This window comes from Pungitius pungitius, chromosome 20 (genome assembly GCF_949316345.1).
Source record: "Pungitius pungitius chromosome 20, fPunPun2.1, whole genome shotgun sequence".
Taxonomy (NCBI): Eukaryota; Metazoa; Chordata; class Actinopteri; order Perciformes; family Gasterosteidae; genus Pungitius; species Pungitius pungitius.
Genome location: NC_084919.1, coordinates 16,101,571 through 16,120,279, shown reverse-complemented (window position 1 = coordinate 16,120,279; position 18,709 = coordinate 16,101,571).

The following is an 18,709-nucleotide window of genomic DNA, read 5'->3' as shown; positions in this document are numbered from 1 at the left end:
AAAGGTAATTTGCTTGATGGAAACAGTAAAAGCTAAAGCATTATTCATTAGATGTCGTTTTATCTGTTTCTCCTTCTGCAAAAGCTTTGAAAGTAACAATAATGGTCAAAACGTAGTTGAGTGAATCAGCTTCTGAAACTATACCTAATCCTTCATACCATAATGATAATGATGAAAAAAGGTAATTTGCTTGATGGAAACAGTGTAAGCTAAAGCATTCTTCATACAGTCCGTTTTAGCTGTTTTCTCCTTCTGCAAAAGCTTTGAAAGTAACAATAATTGTAAAAACGTAGTTGAGTGAATCAGGTTCTAAAACTAAACATCATCCTTCATACCATAATGATAATGATGAAAAAAGGTCATTGGCTTGATGGAAACAGTGTAAGCTAAAGCATTCTTCATACAGTCCGTTTTAGCTGTTTTCTCCTTCTGCAAAAGCTTTGAAAGTAACAATAATTGTAAAAACGTAGTTGAGTGAATCAGGTTCTAAAACTAAACATCATCCTTCATACCATAATGATAATGATGAAAAAAGGTCATTGGCTTGATGGAAACAGTGTAAGCTAATGCATTCTTCATACAGTCCGTTTTAGCTGTTTTCTCCTTCTGCAAAAGCTTTGAAAGTAACAATAATGGTAAAAACGTAGTTGAGTGAATCAGATTCTAAAACTAAACCTAATCCTTCATACCATAATGATAATGATGAAAAAAGGTCCTTTGCTTGATGGAAACAGTGTAAGCTAAAGCATTCCTCCTACAGTCCGTTTTAGCTGTTAACTCCTTCTGCAAAAGCTTTGAAAGTAACAATAATGGTCAAAACGTATTTGAGTGAATCAGCTTCTGAAACTATACCTAATCCTTCATACCATAATGATAATGATGAAAAAAGGTAATTTGCTTGATGGAAACAGTGTAAGCAAGAGCATTATTCATTAGATTCCGTTTTAGCTGTTTCTCCTTCTGCAAAAGCTTTGAAAGTAACAATAATGGTAAAAACGTTACTTTCAAAAGCTTTAAAAGTAACAATAAAGGTCAAAACGTAGTTGAGTGAATCAGGTTTTAAAACTAAACCAAATCCTTCATACCATATTGATAATGATGTAAAAAGGTAATTTGCTTGATGGAAACAGTGTAAGCTAGAGTATTATTCATTAGATTCCGTTTTAGCTGTTTCTCCTTCTGCAAAAGCTTTGAAAGTAACAATAATGGTAAAAACGTTTCTTTCAAAAGCTTTGAAAGTAACAATAATGGTCAAAACGTAGTTGAGTGAATCAGATTCTGAAACTATACCTAATCCTTCATACCATAATGATAATGATGAAAAAAGGTAATTTGCTTGATGGAAACAGTAAAAGCTAAAGCATTATTCATTAGATTTCGTTTTATCTGTTTCTCCTTCTGCAAAAGCTTTGAAAGTAACAATAATGGTCAAAACGTAGTTGAGTGAATCAGGTTCTAAAACTAAACCTAATCCTTCATACCATAATGATAATGATGAAAAAAGGTCATTGGCTTGATGGAAACAGTGTAAGCTAAAGCATTATTCATTAGATTCCGTTTTAGCTGTTTCTCCTTCTGCAAAAGCTTTGAAACTAACAATAATGGTCAAAACGTAGTTGAGTGAATCAGATTCTAAAACTAAACCTAATCCTTCATACCATAATGATAATGATGAAAAAAGGTCCTTTGCTTGATGGAAACAGTGTAAGCTAAAGCATTCCTCCTACAGTCCGTTTTAGCTGTTAACTCCTTCTGCAAAAGCTTTGAAAGTAACAATAATGGTCAAAACGTAGTTGAGTGAATCAGCTTCTGAAACTATACCTAATCCTTCATACCATAATGATAATGATGAAAAAAGGTAATTTGCTTGATGGAAACAGTGTAAGCTAGAGCATTATTCATTAGATTCCGTTTTAGCTGTTTCTCCTTCTGCAAAAGCTTTGAAAGTAACAATAATGGTAAAAACGTTACTTTCAAAAGCTTTAAAAGTAACAATAAAGGTCAAAACGTAGTTGAGTGAATCAGGTTTTAAAACTAAACCAAATCCTTCATACCATATTGATAATGATGTAAAAAGGTAATTTGCTTGATGGAAACAGTGTAAGCTAAAGCATTCTTCATACAGTCCGTTTTAGCTGTTTCTCCTTCTGCAAAAGCTTTGAAAGTAACAATAATGGTAAAAACGTTACTTTCAAAAGCTTTGAAAGTAACAATAATGGTCAAAACGTAGTTGAGTGAATCAGATTCTGAAACTATACCTAATCCTTCATACCATAATGATAATGATGAAAAAAGGTAATTTGCTTGATGGAAACAGTAAAAGCTAAAGCATTATTCATTAGATTTCGTTTTATCTGTTTCTCCTTCTGCAAAAGCTTTGAAAGTAACAATAATGGTCAAAACGTAGTTGAGTGAATCAGCTTCTGAAACTATACCTAATCCTTCATACCATAATGATAATGATGAAAAAAGGTCATTGGCTTGATGGAAACAGTGTAAGCTAAAACATTATTCATTAGATTCCGTTTTAGCTGTTTCTCCTTCTGCAAAAGCTTTGAAAGTAAGAATAATGGTCAAAACATAGTTGAGTTAATCAGGTTCTAAAACTAAGCCTATTCCATCATACCATAATGAAAATGGACAAAAAAGGTCGTTTGCTTGTAATTATAGTGAAAGTTAAAGCCTTACTCTTACAGTCCGTTTTAGCTGTTTTCTCCTTCTGCAAAAGCTTTGAAAGTAACAATAATGGTCAAAACGTAGTGGAGTGAATTAGGTTCTAAAACTAGACCTCATCCATCATACCATGATGAAAATTGTGAAAAAAGGTCATTTGCTTGATAATTATAGTGAAAGTTAAAGCCTTCCTCTTACAGTCCGTTTTAGCTGTTTTCTCCTTCTGCAAAAGCTTTGAAAGTAACAATAATGTTTAAAACGTAGTTGAGTTAATCAGGTTCTAAAACTAAACCTAATCCTTCATACCATAATGATAATGATGAAAAAAGGTCATTGGCTTGATGGAAACAGTGTAAGCTAAAGCATTCTTCATACAGTCCGTTTTAGCTGTTTTCTCCTTCTGCAAAAGCTTTGAAAGTAACAATAATTGTAAAAACGTAGTTGAGTGAATCAGGTTCTAAAACTAAACATCATCCTTCATACCATAATGATAATGATGAAAAAAGGTCATTGGCTTGATGGAAACAGTGTAAGCTAATGCATTCTTCATACAGTCCGTTTTAGCTGTTTTCTCCTTCTGCAAAAGCTTTGAAAGTAACAATAATGGTAAAAACGTAGTTGAGTGAATCAGATTCTAAAACTAAACCTAATCCTTCATACCATAATGATAATGATGAAAAAAGGTCCTTTGCTTGATGGAAACAGTGTAAGCTAGAGCATTATTCATTAGATTCCGTTTTAGCTGTTTCTCCTTCTGCAAAAGCTTTGAAAGTAACAATAATGGTAAAAACGTTACTTTCAAAAGCTTTAAAAGTAACAATAAAGGTCAAAACGTAGTTGAGTGAATCAGGTTTTAAAACTAAACCAAATCCTTCATACCATATTGATAATGATCTAAAAAGGTAATTTGCTTGATGGAAACAGTGTAAGCTAGAGTATTATTCATTAGATTCCGTTTTAGCTGTTTCTCCTTCTGCAAAAGCTTTGAAAGTAACAATAATGGTAAAAACGTTTCTTTCAAAAGCTTTGAAAGTAACAATAATGGTCAAAACGTAGTTGAGTGAATCAGATTCTGAAACTATACCTAATCCTTCATACCATAATGATAATGATGAAAAAAGGTAATTTGCTTGATGGAAACAGTAAAAGCTAAAGCATTATTCATTAGATGTCGTTTTATCTGTTTCTCCTTCTGCAAAAGCTTTGAAAGTAACAATAATGGTCAAAACGTAGTTGAGTGAATCAGCTTCTGAAACTATACCTAATCCTTCATACCATAATGATAATGATGAAAAAAGGTAATTTGCTTGATGGAAACAGTGTAAGCTAAAGCATTCTTCATACAGTCCGTTTTAGCTGTTTTCTCCTTCTGCAAAAGCTTTGAAAGTAACAATAATTGTAAAAACGTAGTTGAGTGAATCAGGTTCTAAAACTAAACATCATCCTTCATACCATAATGATAATGATGAAAAAAGGTCATTGGCTTGATGGAAACAGTGTAAGCTAAAGCATTCTTCATACAGTCCGTTTTAGCTGTTTTCTCCTTCTGCAAAAGCTTTGAAAGTAACAATAATTGTAAAAACGTAGTTGAGTGAATCAGGTTCTAAAACTAAACATCATCCTTCATACCATAATGATAATGATGAAAAAAGGTCATTGGCTTGATGGAAACAGTGTAAGCTAATGCATTCTTCATACAGTCCGTTTTAGCTGTTTTCTCCTTCTGCAAAAGCTTTGAAAGTAACAATAATGGTAAAAACGTAGTTGAGTGAATCAGATTCTAAAACTAAACCTAATCCTTCATACCATAATGATAATGATGAAAAAAGGTCCTTTGCTTGATGGAAACAGTGTAAGCTAAAGCATTCCTCCTACAGTCCGTTTTAGCTGTTAACTCCTTCTGCAAAAGCTTTGAAAGTAACAATAATGGTCAAAACGTATTTGAGTGAATCAGCTTCTGAAACTATACCTAATCCTTCATACCATAATGATAATGATGAAAAAAGGTAATTTGCTTGATGGAAACAGTGTAAGCAAGAGCATTATTCATTAGATTCCGTTTTAGCTGTTTCTCCTTCTGCAAAAGCTTTGAAAGTAACAATAATGGTAAAAACGTTACTTTCAAAAGCTTTAAAAGTAACAATAAAGGTCAAAACGTAGTTGAGTGAATCAGGTTTTAAAACTAAACCAAATCCTTCATACCATATTGATAATGATGTAAAAAGGTAATTTGCTTGATGGAAACAGTGTAAGCTAGAGTATTATTCATTAGATTCCGTTTTAGCTGTTTCTCCTTCTGCAAAAGCTTTGAAAGTAACAATAATGGTAAAAACGTTTCTTTCAAATGCTTTGAAAGTAACAATAATGGTCAAAACGTAGTTGAGTGAATCAGATTCTGAAACTATACCTAATCCTTCATACCATAATGATAATGATGAAAAAAGGTAATTTGCTTGATGGAAACAGTAAAAGCTAAAGCATTATTCATTAGATTTCGTTTTATCTGTTTCTCCTTCTGCAAAAGCTTTGAAAGTAACAATAATGGTCAAAACGTAGTTGAGTGAATCAGATTCTGAAACTATACCTAATCCTTCATACCATAATGATAATGATGAAAAAAGGTCCTTTGCTTGATGGAAACAGTAAAAGCTAAAGCATTATTCATTAGATTTCGTTTTAGCTGTTTCTCCTTCTGCAAAAGCTTTGAAAGTAACAATAATGGTCAAAACGTAGTTGAGTGAATCAGGTTCTAAAACTAAACCTAATCCTTCATACCATAATGATAATGATGAAAAAAGGTCATTGGCTTGATGGAAACAGTGTAAGCTAAAGCATTATTCATTAGATTCCGTTTTAGCTGTTTCTCCTTCTGCAAAAGCTTTGAAACTAACAATAATGGTCAAAACGTAGTTGAGTGAATCAGATTCTAAAACTAAACCTAATCCTTCATACCATAATGATAATGATGAAAAAAGGTCCTTTGCTTGATGGAAACAGTGTAAGCTAAAGCATTCCTCCTACAGTCCGTTTTAGCTGTTAACTCCTTCTGCAAAAGCTTTGAAAGTAACAATAATGGTCAAAACGTAGTTGAGTGAATCAGCTTCTGAAACTATACCTAATCCTTCATACCATAATGATAATGATGAAAAAAGGTAATTTGCTTGATGCAAACAGTGTAAGCTAGAGCATTATTCATTAGATTCCGTTTTAGCTGTTTCTCCTTCTGCAAAAGCTTTGAAAGTAACAATAATGGTAAAAACGTTACTTTCAAAAGCTTTAAAAGTAACAATAAAGGTCAAAACGTAGTTGAGTGAATCAGGTTTTAAAACTAAACCAAATCCTTCATACCATATTGATAATGATGTAAAAAGGTAATTTGCTTGATGGAAACAGTGTAAGCTAAAGCATTCTTCATACAGTCCGTTTTAGCTGTTTTCTCCTTCTGCAAAAGCTTTGAAAGTAACAATAATGGTCAAAACGTAGTTGAGTGAATCAGGTTCTAAAACTAAACCTAATCCTTCATACCATAATGATAATGATGAAAAAAGGTAATTTGCTTGATGGAAACAGTGTAAGCTAAAGCATTCTTCATACAGTCCGTTTTAGCTGTTAACTCCTTCTGCAAAAGCTTTGAAAGTAACAATAATGGTAAAAACGTTACTTTCAAAAGCTTTGAAAGTAACAATAATGGTCAAAACGTAGTTGAGTGAATCAGATTCTGAAACTATACCTAATCCTTCATACCATAATGATAATGATGAAAAAAGGTAATTTGCTTGATGGAAACAGTAAAAGCTAAAGCATTATTCATTAGATTTCGTTTTATCTGTTTCTCCTTCTGCAAAAGCTTTGAAAGTAACAATAATGGTCAAAACGTAGTTGAGTGAATCAGCTTCTGAAACTATACCTAATCCTTCATACCATAATGATAATGATGAAAAAAGGTCATTGGCTTGATGGAAACAGTGTAAGCTAAAACATTATTCATTAGATTCCGTTTTAGCTGTTTCTCCTTCTGCAAAAGCTTTGAAAGTAAGAATAATGTTCAAAACATAGTTGAGTTAATCAGGTTCTAAAACTAAGCCTATTCCATCATACCATAATGAAAATGGACAAAAAAGGTCGTTTGCTTGTAATTATAGTGAAAGTTAAAGCCTTACTCTTACAGTCCGTTTTAGCTGTTTTCTCCTTCTGCAAAAGCTTTGAAAGTAACAATAATGGTCAAAACGTAGTGGAGTGAATTAGGTTCTAAAACTAGACCTCATCCATCATACCATGATGAAAATTGTGAAAAAAGGTCATTTGCTTGATAATTATAGTGAAAGTTAAAGCCTTCCTCTTACAGTCCGTTTTAGCTGTTTTCTCCTTCTGCAAAAGCTTTGAAAGTAACAATAATGTTTAAAACGTAGTTGAGTTAATCAGGTTCTAAAACTAAACCTAATCCTTCATACCATAATGATAATGATGAAAAAAGGTCATTGGCTTGATGGAAACAGTGTAAGCTAAAGCATTATTCATTAGATTCCGTTTTAGCTGTTTCTCCTTCTGCAAAAGCTTTGAAACTAACAATAATGGTCAAAACGTAGTTGAGTGAATCAGGTTCTAAAACTAAACCTAAACCTTCATACCATAATGATAATGATGAAAAAAGGTAATTTGCTTGATGGAAACAGTAAAAGCTAAAGCATTCCTCCTACAGTCCGTTTTAGCTGTTAACTCCTTCTGCAAAAGCTTTGAAAGTAACAATAATGGTCAAAACGTAGTTGAGTGAATCAGCTTCTGAAACTATACCTAATCCTTCATACCATAATGATAATGATGAAAAAAGGTAATTTGCTTGATGGAAACAGTGTAAGCTAGAGCATTATTCATTAGATTCCGTTTTAGTTGTTTCTCCTTCTGCAAATGTTTTGAAACTAACAATAATGGTCAAAACGTAGTTGAGTGAATCAGGTTCTAAAACTAAACCTAAACCTTCATACCATAATGATAATGATGAAAAAAGGTCATTTGCTTGATGGAAACAGTAAAAGCTAAAGCATTCTTCATTCAGTCCGTTTTAGCTGTTTTCTCCTTCTGCAAAAGCTTTGAAAGTAACAATAATGGTCAAAACGTAGTTGAGTGAATCAGGTTCTAAAACTAAACCTAATCCTTCATACCATAATGATAATGATGAAAAAAGGTCCTTTGCTTGATGGAAACAGTGTAAGCTAAAGCATTCCTCTTACAGTCCGTTTTAGCTGTTAACTCCTTCTGCAAAAGCTTTGAAAGTAACAATAATGGTCAAAACGTAGTTGAGTGTATCAGCTTCTGAAACTATACCTAATCCTTCATACCATAATGATAATGATGAAAAAAGGTAATTTGCTTGATGGAAACAGTAAAAGCTAAAGCATTATTCATTAGATTCCGTTTTAGCTGTTTCTCCTTCTGCAAATGTTTTGAAACTAACAATAATGGTCAAAACGTAGTTGAGTGAATCAGGTTCTAAAACTAAACCTAAACCTTCATACCATAATGATAATGATGAAAAAAGGTCATTTGCTTGATGGAAACAGTAAAAGCTAAAGCATTCTTCATTCAGTCCGTTTTAGCTGTTTTCTCCTTCTGCAAAAGCTTTGAAAGTAACAATAATGGTAAAAACGTAGTTGAGTGAATCAGGTTCTAAAACTAAACATCATCCTTCATACCATAATGATAATGATGAAAAAAGGTCATTGGCTTGATGGAAACAGTGTAAGCTAAAGCATTCTTCATACAGTCCGTTTTAGCTGTTTTCTCCTTCTGCAAAAGCTTTGAAAGTAACAATAATGGTAAAAACGTAGTTGAGTGAATCAGATTCTAAAACTATACCTAATCTTTCATACCATAATGATAATGATGAAAAAAGGTAATTTGCTTGATGGAAACAGTGTAAGCTAGAGTATTATTCATTAGATTCCGTTTTAGCTGTCTCTCCTTCTGCAAAAGCTTTGAAAGTAACAATAATGGTAAAAACGTTACTTTCAAAAGCTTTGAAAGTAACAATAATGGTCAAAACGTAGTTGAGTGAATCAGATTCTGAAACTATACCTAATCCTTCATACCATAATGATAATGATGAAAAAAGGTCATTGGCTTGATGGAAACAGTGTAAGCTAAAGCATTCTTCATACAGTCCGTTTTAGCTGTTTTCTCCTTCTGCAAAAGCTTTGAAAGTAACAATAATGGTAAAAACGTAGTTGAGTGAATCAGATTCTAAAACTATACCTAATCTTTCATACCATAATGATAATGATGAAAAAAGGTAATTTGCTTGATGGAAACAGTGTAAGCTAGAGTATTATTCATTAGATTCCGTTTTAGCTGTCTCTCCTTCTGCAAAAGCTTTGAAAGTAACAATAATGGTAAAAACGTTACTTTCAAAAGCTTTGAAAGTAACAATAATGGTCAAAACGTAGTTGAGTGAATCAGATTCTGAAACTATACCTAATCCTTCATACCATAATGATAATGATGAAAAAAGGTAATTTGCTTGATGGAAACAGTGTAAGCTAAAGCATTCTTCATACAGTCCGTTTTAGCTGTTTTCTCCTTCTGCAAAAGCTTTGAAAGTAACAATAATGGTCAAAACGTAGTTGAGTGAATCAGCTTCTGAAACTATACCTAATCTTTCATACCATAATGATAATGATGAAAAAAGGTAATTTGCTTGATGGAAACAGTGTAAGCTAGAGTATTATTCATTAGATTCTGTTTTAGCTGTTTCTCCTTCTGCAAAAGCTTTGAAAGTAACAATAATGGTCAAAACGTAGTTGAGTGAATCAGATTCTGAAACTATACCTAATCCTTCATACCATAATGATAATGATGAAAAAAGGTAATTTGCTTGATGGAAACAGTAAAAGGTAAAGCATTATTCATTAGATTCCGTTTTAGCTGTTTCTCCTTCTGCAAATGTTTTGAAACTAACAATAATGGTCAAAACGTAGTTGAGTGAATCAGGTTCTAAAACTAAACCTAAACCCTCATACCATAATGATAATGATGAAAAAAGGTCATTTGCTTGATGGAAACAGTAAAAGCTAAAGCATTCTTCATTCAGTCCGTTTTAGCTGTTTTCTCCTTCTGCAAAAGCTTTGAAAGTAACAATAATGGTCAAAACGTAGTTGAGTGAATCAGGTTCTAAAACTAAACCTAATCCTTCATACCATAATGATAATGATGAAAAAAGGTAATTTGCTTGATGGAAACAGTGTAAGCTAAAGCATTCTTCATACAGTCCGTTTTAGCTGTTAACTCCTTCTGCAAAAGCTTTGAAAGTAACAATAATGGTCAAAATGTAGTTGAGTGAATCAGGTTCTAAAACTTAACCTAATCCTTCATACCATAATGATATTGATGAAAAAAGGTAATTTGCTTGATAGAAACAGTGTAAGCTAAAGCATTCCTCTTACCAGGGCTGGACTGGTAATCGGGCATACCGGGCAAATGCCCGGTGGGCCGACGCACTTGGGGGCCGGTCGATAGGCCTATAAAAACATTTTATTTAAAAAAAAAATTGCTTTCGACCGGCCCATAAAGCAGGGACAGCGGCCCATTGGTTCATTTTCCATACTGACACTGGGCTGGCCCAATCATCTCTTAGCAGGCTCCAAAAAAAATCTAGAGGTTGTTGCCTCAACATGTTCAAAAATAACCGACGTGTTTAGTGCTGTAGTTTCAGTTTCCAAAACTACTACAGAACCTGATGACATGTTGCAGAAACAGCAGGTGAACATAGCACATTGAGGAGGAGAGGTGACTAGCCGAAGCGATAGCGGGGCTTGCGGCTCGCAGTAGGGTTGCCAACTCTCCCAACCCCAAATCAGGGACACTTTCGCGGGCTGACGGGGGGGTGCTAGCAGTCGGCGGCCGGGCTTGCAAAACCTCACATGCTCCGCTCTGGCCACCAGGCACCCGTGCGCACACTGCTCTGATGCGCCACAACTTCACAACAACCGGGAGTTTTTCGCGCGTCATTGACTTAGCAGGCTGTGATTGGAAATCAGTACTGGAGCTGTCCCGGCCGGGACAAATCAAAATTGCCCATAATTCTGGATGTCCCGGGTAATACGGGACGGTTGGCAAACCTAGCTCGCAGGCAGCAGAGGAGAAGGTGCAGCAGGTGTCCCGGTTTGCTTCCACTTTTACTTGTCGGCATGCTTCAAACGCCTGGTCCCATGCGATGGTGCCAGCCATCCACCCAGCCATCAGTAACTAACATTCACACAGTGTAGTCACAGCTAGAGGAACAATGCTGGGATCAAGTGTCTTGCCCAAGGACACATTGACTTGCAGGTTAGCCGGGCCTGGGATCAGACCGCCAACCCTCTGATTGGAGGACGGCCGCGCTGCCCACTCACCCACAGTCGCCCTAAGCTAAGAAAACTAAAGAGTTATTAATTGATGGGCCTCAACAAACATTACAGTAATAATTCCCTCCATTGGGGTTGAAATACTAGTAGTACTAGTAATATTAGTAGTAGTAATAGTCATTTAGTAATAATACCAGTTGAAATACTAGAAGTACTACTAGAAGTACTAGAAATATCAGTAGTGGTTGTAGTACTATTTGAAAGCGCAATAAGTATTCAACGAAACAGCTGAATCCTAAGCTTCATGTTTAAATAACATAATCATTGCAGCTTTTATTTTGAAATGATGGTATTGGGTGAGTGGGTGGGGGGGTTGAGAGACAGAATATATTAATAGGCCTCATCAAACATTACAGTAAGAACTCCCTCCATGGGGGTTGCTTTGAAATGATGAGAGAAGGTGGTCATGTCAGGCTGCACTAATCAGCTATTTAGGATCAGCTGTGAGTCACAGAAAGAGCCCCAGCTCGTTGTTGCGGCAACGGTGCAGCTGCGCTTAGCTCACAGACAGTTACTGAGAACCCACACGTCAAACAAATGCTTCCTGGAGCAAAACTATTTGGAGTAGCCAAAAAATAATTACATTTTGAGAGACACAAGAATCTACCGAACGTTTGAGTCTAGTTTTTATGTCTCTATTAGGGATGAGCGAGTACAGCATTATCTGTATCTGTATCAGTATCTGTTGAACCATATGAATTATCTGTATCCGTATCTGTACTCAGATTGGGCGGAGCCTAACCCGAAAGTGGGCGGGGCGTAACCCGGAAGTAGGAAATATTTACCCCGTAAGTGGGCGGGGCTTTAACCGTTATTCTCTTTTTTAAGCATGCAATTGACTCTTCGCAGGGAGCTTGATTAACAGGTGATATGACCAATATAAAACATGAACTTTGAAAACAGTGTACTGTACTGACGCACGCATTTCTGCGGTTAAAACAGCATACCTTCTTAATTATTGTGGTGTGTGAGTGTGTGTGTGAAGAGAGCCAGCAGACTGTAAAAAAAAAACTCGGGCAGAGAGAGAGAGACGAAAAGAGAGAGAGGTCAGTGGGTGAAGTAAAAAAACTAAAAACTGGTTCGAGCCAAATGAAAAAAAAAAATCTCCGACAGGCAGAGACGCAACGCGAGTCGCATTCTTACGGAACCACGTCTTAATAAACCCCACGTTTACCTAAACTCATCTAGTTAACAACAACCGAAGTAAAAAAAAAAAATCTGAAGCCGAAGAAATCCTTTAAATTTATCGCGAAAGACCCGCGAACATGACGGCAGAGAGGGAGAGAGAGCTGTTCACTTCTCAGTGTTCTGTGTATTAGTGAGCCGAGCAGGACACAACACAAGCAGTGTGCGTGTAGGGGAGGGGCGCTGTGAATACCAGCCAATCACAGAACGCAGACACAGACAGCTACCCAATGAGGACTTGTATTCAGTCCGAGCACAGATATTGACTCGTATTACTCGTATAATACTCGTACTCGGCAAAAATGCTTTATCCATACCGGATACTCGTTTCAGCCGAGTATCCGGCTCATCTCTAATAATAACGCACCGTATTTAACGTCCAGTAACGGTAACGGCGTTACTGGAAAAAGTAAAAAGTAATTAGTTAGATTACCCCGTTACTAAAAAAATAACGGCATTACCTAACGCCGTTATGTGGAGTTGTATGTAGAGTTAGATGCGGTATAAACACGTAGTGTTAGGTGATTGTTTTCATGTCCATAGTGATATGTGCGCTGTTACACTTCTGTCTTTGTTTTTTCTGTACAGGGTTACTTCACTTCAGTGTATGCTGTGCTGTTTGGGGCAACTGCCCCTCAATGAGGTGGTCCTGCAAGTGTTGCAATTTCTCCTCGCCGAACCAACGCACACTAATTGTCCATTATAAGCTGAAGCACTGTCATCAGGCAAGGCACTGTCCTCTTCCCTGTGTCTATGCAGACTGTGTGTGCTCCTTCAGGACAGAATCATCTCTGAAAAAACATTTAACTAGAGACCATAGTCAAGCCCGCTCAAAGCAAGTGACTGCACGGTTAAATTGTGAACTGTGCAACTTTTCTGAGATTTGTAGTGATACACAGTATTTTGCACATTTGAAAATACACATACACAATAAGGAAACTGTTAAATGTCCCTTTAAAGACTGTAGTTTTCAGTCAAGTGTGTACAGTACTTTTCGTGCACATAAGAGTAAGAAACATCACCTCTGTACCATTGACAATTTTCGAGAAAACCTGTATCAAACTTTTATTCAAGGCACCACTTTAAACTCTGAAAGTCCAGACTTTGAGACACATTCAGACGATCTAGACTTAACAGATGATTCCCTAGAGGATCAAGACCTCCATGATTTACTTCAACACAAAGTTGCATCTCTCTTACTGCGTATGCAAACAAATTTGTATGTGTCTAAAACAACAACTCAGGAAAAAATAAATGAGCTTTGTAGTATTAGCTCAGTTGTAGAAGAGTGCACACCTAAAATAATTGAAAGTGTACTGATCAAGCATAATTGTGCAGTAAACAGTGCAGTCACTGCTGCTGTAACCGAGATAGTTAAAAAAGTAAACCCCCTAAGTTTCTTGTCGAAAGACGGGCCTTTTGGCTCTGAATACAAAAGAGAAACTTTTTACAAGAAAAGTTTTAAAGTGATTGAGCCAATTGAATATGTTTTAGATGCATCTTCAAGGCGGAAATTTGTTTATATTCCGGTTTTGAAAGTTTTGACAGAGCTGTTAAATCGTAATGATGTGTTAGATAAAGTCTTGGAGACGGGACATATTGAAACAGTTGAACACTTGTCTCATTACAAAACATACAGAGACGGTCTATATTACAAAGACAATATTTTGCTCTCATCAGAAGATCTTGCCCTAGGACTGTATATAGATGACTTCGAGGTTTGCAACCCACTAGGAACATCAAAAAAAAAGCACAAGGTCTGTGCAGTCTATTGGGTGATTTCTAATTTACCTATACGATACAGATCATCTGTACAGTCAATCTACCTTGCATGTCTGTGTCATAGCAATGATGTGAAGAAATATGGGTATGGAGCCATTCTTGAACCACTGATAAAAGACCTTGAACTACTTGAGCAGCAAGGATTGTATGTTCAGAAATTGGGAACAACTGTAAGAGGTACTGTACTTTATGTGTCTGCAGACAACTTAGGGGCCCACTCACTTGCTGGGCTTCATGAGAGTTTTAATGTTGACAAATTTTGCCGGTTTTGTTTAGCTAGTCGGCAAGATATTGACAGTCACGAGGTAAAGGAGAGAGTATTTCCGCTCCGGACGGTTGAAGCTCACAAACAGGACCTTCTGGAATTAAACAGACATCAGTTAGTTTCCGTGAATGGAGTAAAGAGTGACTGTGTTCTCAATAGACTTTCTCATTTCCACACAATCCAGGGCTTCCCCCCAGATTTTATGCACGACCTTTTTGAAGGAATAGTGCCACGGGAATTAAGTATATGCATAAAGTCTCTGATATCCAAACAGTACTTTACAATAGAAGAGCTGAATTCCATCATTGAATCTTTCCCTTTCAAGTTTACAGATAAAACCAACAGACCTCATCCAATTTCAAAGTCTTTTGCATCCAAAAAATCTATTGGTGGGAATTGCCACGAAAACTGGACACTATTGAGACTTCTACCTCTGATGATCGGTCACATTATACCAGAAGATGACAAAACATGGGGAATTCTATTAGATTTGAAAGAAATAGTAGAGCTTCTAGCTAGTGGACATTTTTCAGAAGAGACATTGGCATACTTGGAGTGTAAAATCTCCGATCACAGGTGCCTATTAAGTTTATTAAAAGAGGTGTTTCCTGATTTCCACCTCCTGCCCAAGCACCACTTCTTGGAACATTATCCCGAACTGATTCGGAGATTTGGAAGTTCAAGAAATGACATCCTTAATGGAGAGTCTCGACAAGGATGTAAGTGCATATTAGTTGTAGTTGTGATCCACATTAATAGTGAAACCCCACTGAGTAAAGGGACCGAGATGTAGATTATGACACAGTAAACTTCCTCTAATTAATGTGCTTGGATAAGCACTTTGATACGTACTAAATGAATAAGAAATGGCTCAGTAAGATGGAGGAGATGGAGAGAAACTCTGGGTTTGTTGAATGTAACCTGCCTGTGAGAAGGTCAGAGTTTAAGTTACCTCTTTGAACTGAAAGCTAAGTATCCGTCATTTGAGGGTTGACAAAAATCAGAGTTCTGATATCAACTGAATTCACATATTGTGTTTTTGCAGGCATCAAACCAAAGGAAGAGAGCAGCAGCTTTGCAGGGACTGCCATGGTACATGAAGGAAAATCCTTTTACATTGATGAAGAGATGTGAGGTAAGCAGCAAAATATTGTTCAATGATACAAAAACTAGTTCACAATAGGCATATCACATATGCATATCATTTCAGGCATCCTCTGTGTGGATACACTATATAGCAAAACATGTCTAAAGCACAGGCACCTTTTTGTTTTTTGTTTGTTTATGCATGAAGCCAACAGATCCTGGGGAGGACGTCATCAAGGGAATGGTGATTGGAATCCTCTTGGTCGTTGAAGATGTGAAGGAGCCCCTTCCAGTTTCCTACAACGATGTTGCCATCGTCATCGAGGAAAAGATTGTCATGCGTCATCTCGGCGATGTACCCAACGCTTTTGTGAACCTGATGGGCCTGCTGTACATGCTGAACCTTGACTATCCAAAAGACATTAAATATACTTTTGAGGTGATTCAGCGCCTGTTCATGGGAATCGAGTCTGAGATCTGCACTCCCAGAGTCCGCTCTCTAAAGAATAAACTGCTACGCTAGAGGGATGGCTCAGGAGGATGTTTCTGCATTTGGCCCTGAGGAAGTGTTTTTTTTTGCCATTTGTTCACTATGTAGTAAGAGGAAAAGAAATGTAAAGTCCTTCTGTGGGTCACAAGTTTTTTATGTTTTCATGTTCTAACCGATCTCTATTGCTCTCTGTGGAGGAAATGTCTCTTGCAGACACTAATGCAGACGTTAATGTTGTAGACCAAACATGAACAGAGTGGAGATTTCAGTAATGTTTGAACGTGTTCATTTTCTGGCTGACACTTGAGCAAGTTTCTCAGAGAGAGATCCCTATTTTGTATGTATATCTTGCTGCATTTTACTGCAGCAAGGCTGAACATTCCCTTAGAATGGATCAAGATGTAGATGTTGATAAAGTCATTTAGAGAGTTGGGTTTTTTTCCCCTTAAAGAAAGGATGCTCTTTATTTTAATTTGGTTCTTACAAGTGGGACACAGTGTAACTTCAGTTTTTGACCAGCCCTGAAAGAGTTAAAAGAGCATAAATAAAGGTCCTTATTGAATTGTCTTTTAAGCTATTTTTTTCATGTGTTAATATTTAAGTTTGACTGGCATTTAATAATGTTACCCTAACTTGATAAAATAAGTTATACCAACATCTTTTTTAGTTCTCTTAAGTAATGTTTTCCACTCCACATTACTTGATACAGAAAGTTAAGTCAACAAATCGTGAGTTGTATCAATTATGTATTCCATGTTATGCCAACTTGATTCACAGTTGAAGGAACTTGATAAAATACATCATCTGAAGAAGGGGTGATTGGGCGGTCATTCAATATTGCCTCTACCTCACAGAAGATTGTCTGCAAGGCCTCGTCATCCAAAAATTTTTGTTTTACCACAGAGCACAAGATTTTCTTTGAATATGAATATGAATCTCCTGATAGCACTTATACAGGAATCTGTATCACGAGAATGTGCCACCTCAAGGTGGACTGCACGACAGGTTAGACAGCAGAAAAGGACACCATATCTCTTGATTATACTTCTGCCTCTTTTTACTTCAATTGGTCCGAAGTAATCTATGCCAACGTATGTAAATGGTCGAAAGTCAGCTGAGATTTTGTCCATTGGAAGATCAGACATTTTTTGCCGCTGTCTTCTGCACACCAAACATTCTCTGATGACCTTTCGTGCTGCTGCGTTGGCATGAGGGATCCAATGATGACGACGAAGAGTGGACAGCATATGGTTTCGTCCTCTGTGACCAACTCTTTCATGAACATGCTGCAGAATGAGCTTTGAAACGTGACTTTCTTTTGGCAATATTGCAGGATGTTTTGTTTCCTCAGGTAAGGCTGATTTGCTTAATCTGCCGCCAACTCTTAACACCCCATCAATGACCACTGGATCAAGCTTATATAGATGGCTTGACTCCTTCACGGCACCAGAGCTCAAAGCAGCCATTTCCTTTCCATAATGTGTTCTTTGCACAAAGCACACTATGGCCTCCTCAGCCAAAGACAGGTCATCAGCTGAGAGTTGAGAGTTCCACCTATTTTCCTGTTTAACACAGGTTTCATTTTCACAGTGCAGGTTATATGTAGCTTAAGCGCAAGTTCAGTCAGGAAGACAACCAGTCTGACTCTGTTCGCCTCCTTTGCAATTACTCTATCAGCTGATTGGAGGCGGGCACATTTTAGTAACCAATCAGATTCTACACACAGTTTCCTTAAGCCAATCACGTTGTCGTTGTCAATCTTTAAAAGTGTTCTCCTCTCTGTTGGCTGTCAGCTGTCATTTCAGCGTGTAGCTGAAGCGAGGCGAAGCAAAGCAAGGCGTTCAATTAGCGGGTCCGGCAACACAGTGTTGCGGTAAACTCCAAACTCCGATTGGACGATGATCGATTGTGGATAAACTAAATCAATAATCTGAGCCGTCGTGCAGCCCGCCGAGGTACCGGTGTAGTAGCACTCGCCTACGAGGCGCAGCAGGAAGCAGTCATGCTAAACGTAAGAGCGCGGTACCAAGCCTCCTCTGCCCAGGTGTGAGTGGGTAAGGCTCACAGCTGGCAGACGGGCGGAGTGAATCGGAAACAGACCATTATGTTTTTATGTAACGTCATTCACCATAAGATATAATCCAAGGCACAATAAATGCATTCAGCAGAGGGTACAGAACAAGAAGCAAGATAGTACAAATAAGTAAGAAGCCAAACTACAAGTGCTTTATTAAGAGCCAGGGCATAAACAGTCGGGTTGTTGTTAAGGGGTTACGTTAGATCTCTCTGAGGGAGCGACACGCACCCGCTACGCGGGCTAACCGGGAGAGCGCTACACCCCGGACGGGCTCTCCAGCTACTGCGGGACATCGAGGACGGGAATCTCCTTCATCTCCAACGCCTGGGAAACACGCAGCATTACGTCCAGCAAGCAGCATAGCAGCCTCTCAAAAGGCTAACACGCGGTAAGGCAAGTCGACGCTCCCCATCCACGTTAAACTGCTAACGTAACGACGCGCTCAGCTGAAGCTCCGCGATGCAAAGCTATACCCCGGTTAGCATTTATCCGGCCGTCCTCTATGTGATGCTAGCGCAGCGTCTGGTTAAGTAAAGCACTGTTTAAAGTACCGCTCCACGGGGGAGCACGTAGCTCTGGCGTTGTAATGTAATGTAATGTATACCCTGAGGGGGAGCATGAGCTAGACTCGTACAGAGCTGGGTAGCGATCTCAGCGCGAACTACGGGAGTAATCGTTCTGCCACCAGTAAAGCCAGTAAAGCTTTCAAAGTCCTCAGGCCCACTCCACCGCATTGACTACAAGGAAGGGATCCT